Source organism: Sebastes fasciatus, chromosome 11 (assembly GCF_043250625.1).
Source record: "Sebastes fasciatus isolate fSebFas1 chromosome 11, fSebFas1.pri, whole genome shotgun sequence".
Taxonomy (NCBI): Eukaryota; Metazoa; Chordata; class Actinopteri; order Perciformes; family Sebastidae; genus Sebastes; species Sebastes fasciatus.
In genome coordinates, this window is record NC_133805.1 from 22,806,804 (window position 1) to 22,817,778 (window position 10,975).

A 10,975-nucleotide genomic window follows, 5' to 3' on the forward strand; every position below is an offset into this window, starting at 1 on the left:
GATGGAGCTAGAAGCTTTGTGATGTAGTGACTATACTCACAGAGCCAGTTGGTGTACTACTGTATGGTGACCATATTTTCAAACCCCCAAACTGGGACCCTGAAAGCCTCTGAACACACCCACCGGTGTTTTCAGTTCTTCTGGCTGATTAGATCTCTGCTCAGGTCGATGTTGAGGCAGAGCCTTGATGAGAATTTATTAGGTCACAAATCTTCATCTACCAATATGAAGGTGTAATTTGTCCCGCACTAAAGGTGCAACAAAGCTCGCAGGAGACTCAGGGGGATGTCACTCAGTTAGTCAATTGGTGCCTTCAAATGGGGTCGACAAAAGCCCCCCTCTTGTGGTATTCACAACCTTGTAAGTGGAAAGTTTCTGAAAGCTACGAGTTCACGAGTTGTGACGCGTTTGTTGACGTTGTCAGAAATGGTGCATGCATAATAACTTAATATATTGTAATTCTAGTCGTATATTGTTTTCCTTTGGGATTTTATAATATGTCTGAGGAAAATGTTGATATCCCTCAACGGCCTCATCTTTTTCCTCTGTCATTATGCTTTTGCATTTCCTGCATCATGTTGTGTTAGCCTCTGTGGCTTCTAGACGCCGACAGTAATGTTAATATTGCTGTTGCTTAGCAGCGGCGTTCTCTCGACTTAACCACTTGAACCCCAAGCATATTGTGTAGCCTACACAACTTCCCTTGGTTGTAAACACAAGCTCACCAGTTTTATTTGAAGGCACCATATACTGTACACCCACACAGTCCTGAGAGGAAGTCTAATCAGCCAGATTAACTGAAAACACTTGTGAGGGTGTAGCCCACAGAGGCTTTACTTGTAACGCACATTCATTCATGCGCTTATGCAGGTACCATATGTGTTTTTTCATCAGGATGAGGGACAATTATTTCCGCGTTTAGCACACCTGCTGCACACCTTTTGTCTCCCAAAATCCACCTCAGATATTTATCGGGACTCGAGACACCCAGCTTGAAACCGGGACAATCCTGGACAAACCGGGACATCTGGTCTCCGTATACTACTGTTGCTAGGCAACCTTACCACTAACATACTAGCCAGCCGGGAATATGCTAGATCTAGTCAGTCATGCTTCTCATGAGATGTATTTGTAGCAGACTTGCCTCTTTTGTGGGGCAGTTTATACACCGGCAGAGTGGAGTTACATAAAAGTAGATTTATGGTATGATAGCTTCCTGGACTCTGTGGCTCTCCGTTACCTCAACGGTCTCTGGAATTGAAGTCCGTTAGCTGCCTCATTATGGGTGTTAAGTTATGGGTGATGTAGTTGCATTACAGTTAAATGGAGTAAAGCGTGCAAGCAGCAGACAACCCGCTACAGCTACACACATGACATACTCTACTCACTGCTACAGTCCATACCTTGTATTTAACAAGACCGCCTCCCTTGTCAAACACCTGTTCGTGGTAAGACTTTGAAATATTTTATCAGACTATTTGTTGAGACAGTTGACTCCTGATAATACATCCTTGAAGCCTCTTCTCTCCTAAAAGTGAAACATGAAATACTTGTAATACAGACGACACACTTGTGTAGCTTCTAGGTTTTCAAGTGCTGCTCATTTCTTCTGTTTGTACATACAGTACACACTCCGCTGTCAGGCTCATGGAGGTGGTTGGAAATATTTAGCATTTTTCTGTCTTTTTGAGCCGCTCATCAAAATTTCTCTGTGACTGTAGGTTTTGGCTGCTTGGCAGATGAATCATAACCCTAACCCCTGGCATAGTAAAGTTGTCAGGAGGAAGTTTTGACTCATTTTCACTTTAATTTACTTGTTTATTTGTTATTAATTTATTTGTCCTGCAGCAGCAAAACATGAACCATCAGATACTCCTGTAGGTTAAACTACCTAGACTAACTCAACACTTTTACGGCTGACTAACTCTAAAACACACACTATAAAATGAGTTGAATAAATTCACTAGCAACATTAAAGCTACAGACTTACTTATAACTTATAATGCAATGCTCAGTGTAACAAGATAATTCTGTAAAACAGGAACCGTACTCATCTCCTCGGATAAAGGCCTAATATAACCACCACCACCACTTTTGCAACATAATTCCCTGAAAAAAAATATACTGGTATATGAAACGCCCCCTTTGCAACTAGGCGGCCTATTTAAAATGCTGCTCTGCCCACTTTTTAGATATGCTCTGCTCTTGTTGCACATAAAAGTTCTACTGTATCTGCTTCAATCGCTCGCTGCTACCAATGTTGTTGTTCATATAGCATTTAATAAGCTTGCCTGCCAACAGTCCAGTAATGTGGCTTTAGGATGGCTTTTGTGGAGGAATAATTGTGTCATATCAGCTGAGGGCCACAAACACACTGTTGAAGCCTCAAACATGCACTTGAAGCTTCAGATGCGTGTTTCCCCGTGTCCTGCTGTCGGACGATGTTTCAGTGACAATGGCGCCTCATTCAAAAGGCCGTCTTTAGGGATCCATGCTTCACTTCTCCATGCGTAAGTTCCTGTTTGTGCTACAACGTGCACATAGTGAACTGTCAGTGTTTGTGTGCTCGGTAAATACCAATAAGTTACGAGGCTGCTGATCCTGCTGTCTGTTTCTGCTTCAGTTTTATGTCTCTCCAGCTGATGTGCTTACGGGTGATGATGTCATGGCGTCTGTCTGCCTGCTAATTTATGCTCTTATGCTGCTGTCAACAACCTATGCGCAGTATGTGCATTGGTATTAATTGTGAATTATTGTCTTGCAGTGACTGGGCTCTTTTTGCTTTTTGGCACATGCAGTAGGATGTTTTCACACTTATAATTTAGATACTGGTGAAATATGAATGATCATGTTAAGTATTTGACCTGTGATAGTTTGGCAGGACATTTACAGGACTCGTGTTGAGGTTAATAATTATATATATTAGTTTTAGGAATGTAAACCTGACTGTTGTCTTGTGCCCAACCCATTCACATTATTATTCCCCTGTAATATTGGACGTAATATTTAGAGGAAACTCAACATGACCGCTGCACAGTCACTTGCTGCTACCATTGCTGATTGTATTTGTGTCACTTCAAATAATGTTTCATAAGCCCGATCCTTCACCCTGGCATGCATTCCCCCGAGTTAAAAAGTGAAGCGTCGTCACTCCTTAATTTATTTTGTGCTAAGCTTGGTGTTTGCTTGCAGATTTTTTCACATCGTGCTTCAATGTATCAGCATCAAAACAAAACAAATAAAACAGACAAAGGTCATCCAACTAACAGAGCTAAGAACACAAAACTTCTCAGATCCACTCAGGTCAGAGAGCACAGCAGCCATGAGCTTTCTCTGAGTTTTGTGAAGCGTACTTTGCACACTGGAACCAATTAAAGAGCCTCAAATTGCTTCAGACTGTATTTTGTTTATCTCGAAATCTTCTTATGATGAAAGAATAGCCTCATCAGGTTTGTCCAAATCCACATTTGTTAAGTCTAAAAACAATCATAGCAGGTTTTGACAGTTTGGAGCCAGTTTAATCACATATGACAAATGGTTTTTGAAATGAACCAGAAAAGTAAAATGTGTAAAGTCTACTCTAATTATCCAAATTGGAGACTTCATGCTGGGTTCGGCTTTGAGACTGTCACAAACAAGCCTGACACACGATTTTAAATGATTTATTTTAGTATTGAACGCAGATTGCACACACACGCGCGTTCACACAGCTGTTGCTGCGGTTTCGCTCACACTGGGAAGATGGTCTGTTGTCACGCGAGTTTGCCTCTCCTTCAGTTTAACTTTACAGCTGTGCTTTTACTGTCTTTGAAAAACTGACAAAAATTGATGATGGGGCAATAATGATTTTACAAGTTCAGAGTCAAAATGGAGCCTATTTTATAGCATGAATCTACAGTTTGAGCTCGAGGGAGTGGGTGACTGTATGTACCTGTGAAAAAGAGATGGTTATGTAAGAGCTGAGTTTGTGTGGATGCGGGTCTGTTTATAAATGTTTATGTGTGGACTTCAATGTGTAGATTTTGTGTGCTGATGATACAACAGGCAAGAAGACAAACAAAACCAGGTACATGACTCATGGCTGCAGAATCACAACAGAGGAAAGGATGAAGAGCTACAAATCTCTCATATTCTTTTGTAGGTGAGATATAACAACAGAGACAAATAGCAAGAAAATCACAGCTTTCAAACAGTATATTTCTTTAATATGACTTTTATTGTGTTTACCCACCAATTCCATCCTTTTTTTTCAAAGTTAAAATAACAAAACTCACAGCGACTGACTCAAATTTATTTCCTCTAGGGTACTATATATGTGGTAACATTAAACTAAAGTACAGGATTTATTGAAGGAGGTGCATTCTCTGGCACTATAAGTGCTGTTAGACATTTATGAATAATAAACAGGACTCAGTTAGGTCAAAGAATGTATATTGCTAAGAAGTGAAAGTCAATTGTTCATTGCAACGTCAGCCCACAGCAGCAGAGCTACGCTTCTGCCATTTTGGACTATCGGCGACTACCAGACGCCACTAACATCCGCATACAAAGTGCTGCACAAAAGTAAAACGATTTCTATTATTTCTATTCTATTGTCATATTTAATGTCTCTACTGAAATTTCCTGTTTCCTTCCAAAAATATCCTACTTATTAAAGATAAAAGCACCTTCTGAGCTATTAGATGTGGTCTGAATAGAAGTGAATTATACCACCAACCACTGATTATTCAGTCAGGTGTTTTTCCAATCGGAATTTAGACAGAAGTTAGTGTCTTACAGATTTTGCTTTTGCATGCTCAGAGGCAAACAGTTATAAAAAGTAAAAGGAGAAACTCACGGTCTGACATTTTATTGGTTTTGTTTGCAATTACTATCATCAGTAACAATTACTAAGTAGCAGGGTGACGCCCTTTGCGAACTTGACGAGCGAGGGCCCTGCCCATTGAAATACATATACATGAATCACGGGCACATGTTTCTAGCTATTCTAGCTCTATTTGGACCTGGCTTAACCTTTACGTATCTATAGAAAAATAGCAAAAACAACAAAATGATGTGTCTCTTAGCTGTTGTTTGGGACAGCGCTGTTTGTTGTGTGTAGGGCACTGGATGCTGCTAGACGCGCTGAAAGAAACTGAATGAAGGCACGCCAAAAAAGGATTGAAATGCACAACACATGACTTCAAAAGGAGTCTTCCTGGAACCTTCGTGCAGTCCGATGTAGAGAGTGCAACTGGAAAAACTCTGCTCCTGTGATCTTTTAGTGATACCAACCAACAGAAGCAGATTTCCTCCATCACAAGCTTTACGGTGAGAGGCTTAATTTAGGAGATGTGTGGCTACGTTTATGTGAGTTCTGTGCTTCCTCAGCTCTGGAGAAAAAAGGCCTTGATGGGGATTTGTGGGGAAAAAAAGTCTAAAGGCCCTTTAAAGCAGTACAGAAATAATGCCACCCTCAGTCGGAGAAAATACTCGTAAGCCAGCTACAGATGCAAAAGCTCAGGCATGAATTTACAGTACTATCACAATCATTGTTGCAGTATGTCATGTTGAATGGTGATTGAATAAGTTGCTGTTTCTAGAGGGCCTAACTCCGGTTCCTGCTGAACTGAGCCAGTGTTTGTTTAACATAGAAACTGTTATCAGCTCAGTAGGCACAGGAGGTTGAGCCCAGGCACCTGCACCACCTCACTCTCACCACAAGGGGAAGCAAACAACAGTTATACTGCCACAGGAAGTCTGGACCTCAATAAGTAAATACACCATAAATCTCCACATAACACAACCTTACATGTAATATTACATTCACTTACATTATATTTTTTGTAAATATTAAGGTGAAATGCATTTAATGCACACATTTTTAGTACCTTTCCTTTATTTCTGCCATTGAATAATAGGATCATTGTTGCTTTCTTACCTTAGAAATCGTATAATAATAAAAGCTTTATTTGTATTGCACTTTTCAGAACATGAATTTAAGAAAGTGCTTTGCAGGATTAAAATACAAAAGCATAGTAAGACAATATGAAGTTACAACATACATAACAATAAGGACATAAAATCAATGCAGAAATAAAAAAAAACAACAGTGAAGGGAATAAAATAATAGTTTTAAACATAAAAACAGAAATGTTATTAAAAGCAAACTAAAAATGTTTGTTTTAAGATTCTTTATTGAACAATGTCAGCAGCATTGTGTCGTCAAGCACCATTTACAAAAGTCTCTTTCACTTTTTTCCCTACATGGGTAGCTGCATATACACATGGATACACATACAATCAGTGCTTTGCTTTCACGACCACCCAGACAGTAAATGAGCTCAGGAATCACAATTACATCGCTGCTTGTTCCCCCGATGGGACATTTCCTGTACTTCCTTCCTGTATGAGTAAGCCTTCCCTTCCCTTCCCTTCCCTTCCTTTCTCTGTCCCCTGCCTAATTCTCTTACCCATCTCTCTGTTCTTCACGATCCTCGTCTTCTTCTCTCAGAGTTAACCAATTATGTTGTTTTTCCTCCGATGGTTCGTCTGTTGTCAAGAAAGGAAAGAGAAGTAATAGGTCAGAGAAGAAAGAAAGTGCATTCCTTGAGCCTATTGTGCTATCCAACATACCATAAATAGCCTACAGTAATAGGGTATTTACTGTATATATAGCACATATGATGCTTGTTTACATGACATGAATGGATTGCTGGGAAACGTTGTGTGCTCTGCTACAGTGTGTTGGTTGTGTCTAGACCAGGGGTCTCAAACTCGCGGCCCGCGGGCCAATTGCGGCCCGCAAGACGATATTTTGTGGCCCCCACCTTGATATGAAAGTTTAATGTTAGTGCGCCCGCAAATTTTATTTATTTATTTTTTTTTTATAAAGTTTTTTTTTTGGGGGGCATTTTTTCATTTTTATTGACAGGACAGTGGATAGAGTCTTGGAAAGGGGGGAGAGAGAGAGTGGATGTGGAAAGGGCCACAGGCCGGATTCGAACCCGGGCCGCCGCGGTCAGGACCAAGTCTTGTTACACGGGCGCCCGCTCTACCAACTGAGCTAACCAGGCGCCCTCGGCCCGCGAGTTTTATGTGAATGGCAGTTTGCCGTGGAAGGTCCCTTTGTTGCGCGAGCCCGAGCTGAACGAACCTACCAATCACAGTGGGGTATATGGCTCCCGGGGGCGGGCCAATCGGCCGGGCTTGATGCAAGCAGAGAAACATTTCACAACAACTGTGGCGGCGGCCCGTGTAACATCGCATAAGCTTGATTAAAGCTTGATTTATACTTCTGCGTTGAATCGACGCCGTAGCCTGACGTGCACCTCTCCAGACATGTAACTACACGTCGCTGCGACGCAGACCGCAACAGCTGTGATTGATCCAGTCTCTCAGCGATGCTGAGCGGCCAGGACCAAGTTCTACTTCTCTCTGCCTCCATCTTTTCAATGTTTGTTCACACAAATCCACTCAGATATATTTTCTCTTTTCGGCGTTGCAGTAATGTCAGTAAAAGTTCTGTGGTTCAACAGTTATTAGCTCCAACTCCGCTCAGTTTCTGTTTGTAGTACAAGAAGAAGAAGAAGAAGAGGAAACTCATAGAGACGCCGCCGCCAACTAGCGGTTTGGTGGTGTAATTGCAGAGCAACACAAACACAGCAGGCACAACTTTATTGCGGAGTGACACCAAGTGGAATGAATATATATCTTGTCACACAGCCCCAATCATGTCTTTTTCAAAGCCTGCAGTGAAGAGAAAGGTTGGTGACGAGCACAGACAATTTCAGGAAAAGTGGGAGACGCAATAGAGGCCATGTTCAGAAGAACCGTTCATGTTCTTCAATGTTCCATTAATGTTCAGGACAGTTCATGTTCAGAAGAACCGTTCATGTTCAGAAGAACCCATTCAAGTTAAAGAACTGTTAATAATGACGTTTGAGAAGATTGTTTTTTTTTTAACAAAGTTTTTTTTGTGGAATACCTGATGCGGCCCAGCCTCACCCAGACTCTGCCTCCAGCGGCCCCCAGGTAAATTGAGTTTGAGACCACTGGTCTAGACGGTAACCCACAATTTGCAAAACTCTCATGAAATATACGATATATAAATGATAGGGCTGTCAAACAATTAAGATATTTAATTGCAATTAATTGCTAATTAATCACACATTTTTATCTGTTCAAAATGTACCTTAAAGGGAGATTTGTCAAATATTTAATACTGTTAATGACATGGGAGTGGGCAAATATGCTTGCTTTATGCAAATGTATGTATATATTTATTATTGGAAATCAATCAACAACACAAAATAATGGCAAATATTTTCCAGAAACCCTCACAGGTACTGAATTTAGCATAAAGAATATGCTCAAATCAGTGTGTCAGTGTGATGACTTCACTATGACTTACCCCATGTGATTATCATAAAGTGGGCATGTCTGTAAAGGGGAGACTCGTGGGTACCCATAGAACCCATTTTCATTCACATATCTTGAGGTCAGAGGTCAATGGACCCCAGTTTTTCCACGCCAAAATTAAGCGCAGGTTTGGAGCGTTATTTAGCCTCCTTCTCAACAAGCTAGTTTGACATTAGTTGGCCCCAATGGATTCCTTAGGTTTCTTAGTTTAATATGATACCAGTATCTTCACTCTAGCTTTAAAACTGAGCCTGCTACAACCTAAAAATCCCAAATCCGTTAAAAGAATTAGTGGCGTTAAATCAAATTTGCATTAACACGTTATTATCGCGTTAACTTTGACAGCCCTAATATATAACCATTGTCATTATTGCTGAGTGTGAAGTGGACAAATGAACCACAAAACAAAAAAAAATATTCTCCATGATCATCTCCTTGAAATTAAGCAGTTTACAATTCTGTATAGTGTGGATTGTAGCAGCACATCATCTCATAAAAACCTTTGCGTCCATGTTGACTTCTTGCAGCTGTTATAACATTGGGAGTTAAAAGCTGGAAAAGGCTTGTGAGGAGCGGAACTTAGCCACTGTGAACACAGGCTTTCACTGAACTGTTCACGGAGCGAGCTAAGTCCTGCCCCTCCATCAAACTCTAGACGAGCACATACTGGGAGCATCTGGAGGATGCTGCCTCTACTAATTCAACGTTTTGGGAAATAGGCTTATTCGCTTTTAGTGCTGAGAGCTAGATGAAAAGATTGATACCATTCTCATGTGTGCATGGTAAGAATGAAGCTACTGTGAGCAACCAGTTAGCTTGGCTTAGCTTAGCAAGACTGGAAACTAATTAACACCTTATATCTTGTTTGTTTGTACAAAAAGTGACATTAAAAACCTGGAATCACTGTGAAGCTAGTGGTTCCCAAACCCTTTCTCATCAAAGACCCCTAAACTGACACAAATTAGACCACGGACCCCTATTTGATAAGATTTTGTCCCAGGGTCCTGATAGGATTTTTGCTTTTCGATGTTTTAATACAGAAAGTGTGTGAAACCCATGACTTGATTCTGTCATTGTGTTACTTATGGAAGGAATTATAGTGAAAATAAATTATTCCCCTTTTTGCTAGGGACCCCCTGGAACTCCCTCAAGGACCCCTGGGGGTCCCGGGACCCCACTTTGAAAACCACTGAGCTAGGCAACTAGAGAAGACTTAAACCTTAGTAAGTTGCATAAATAGTCTGGTACATAACCCCCGTAAAACCAATATGCGTGTGTGTTTTTTACGCTTCTTTATTTGTTAGGATTAAACAAACAAGACATAATGTGAGATTTAGAGATGCTAGCGGTGGATTGATTTACCTTTGGACAGAGATGAGCTAGCTGTTTACCCGTTTACAGTCTTTATGCAAAGCTATGTAACCGCCACTAGCTTTATTTAATGTGTTGTGTTGTGTTATCAATCTTCCCATCTAACTCTCGACAAGAAGGCACATATCCCAAAATGTCGAACTATTCCTTTAAAACATAATGAGATTATAAACCTGAATTTATGTTGTTGTCAGAAAACATTTAGAAAAGGAGACCTCTGCGAACGTGGGTATTGCCGAGCAGTCGTCAGGTGTTGGACACTGATGTGGGTCTTAGCTGTAGCTGGTTGGAAATCCCTGGCAATGTGATTTACATTACATCACAACCAAATCACTCTGCCAGGAATCCCTCCAGCTCAACCAACTATTCGGTATGTTCGGGAAGACGGAGACGAGGAGGAGGAGGGGATGGACACAAGTAGAAATACAGAAAATGACTAGAAAAGAGATGCATGTTGAGGTGAAAGAAGGCAGCAGGTGAGGACAGAGAGAGACAGACTGCAGGCTGCAGGTTTCTATCTGAGCACACATCAGCGTGGCAGAGCACATTTACTCCATCATCACTATGTAATTATGGGAATTACACTCTCTCTCTCACACACACACTTTTAAATGTTAACACATGCACACCCACATACACACAGCGCATGCTCGTGAGCAGAGTTGGCTCCGAGCTTTCTTTCATTGACGCACCTGGACAAACAGTATTTGAAATCCATAGGTGGTCATTGATTGTAGGCGCGTAGACAGGTGTGTTTGTGAGACTGTGTGTGAGCGATCAATCAAGCTGAGGCATACGTCTGTTTAGGAGCTGTGCGGGACTGTGTTGGTTACAGGTTCGGTCGTCAGGGCGTTAAGCCTCATATTTCTTTAGTCTCACACAAGGAAACCATGCAAACTTATATTGGAACAGCCCAAATCACCAACATGGCTGTAGTGTTCTTCTGCCATACAGTACATGTAACACAGTTTTAAAATCACACATTTTGGGGGGGAATTTGAATTTCTGCCAAGTTTGAGGTAGACATACAGTATCAGCATAGACATAGACATGGGCATATTATAAAAAAGCCTCCATGTTTAGATCTTAAAGATCTTGATTATGGCAAAAAGAAAGAAGATGAGTAATGAATAGCAGTCCCCCTCCCTTGTCAAAGTAAAACACTTTGACCCATCCATTCACACCAACCTCTTATTTTCCTTGT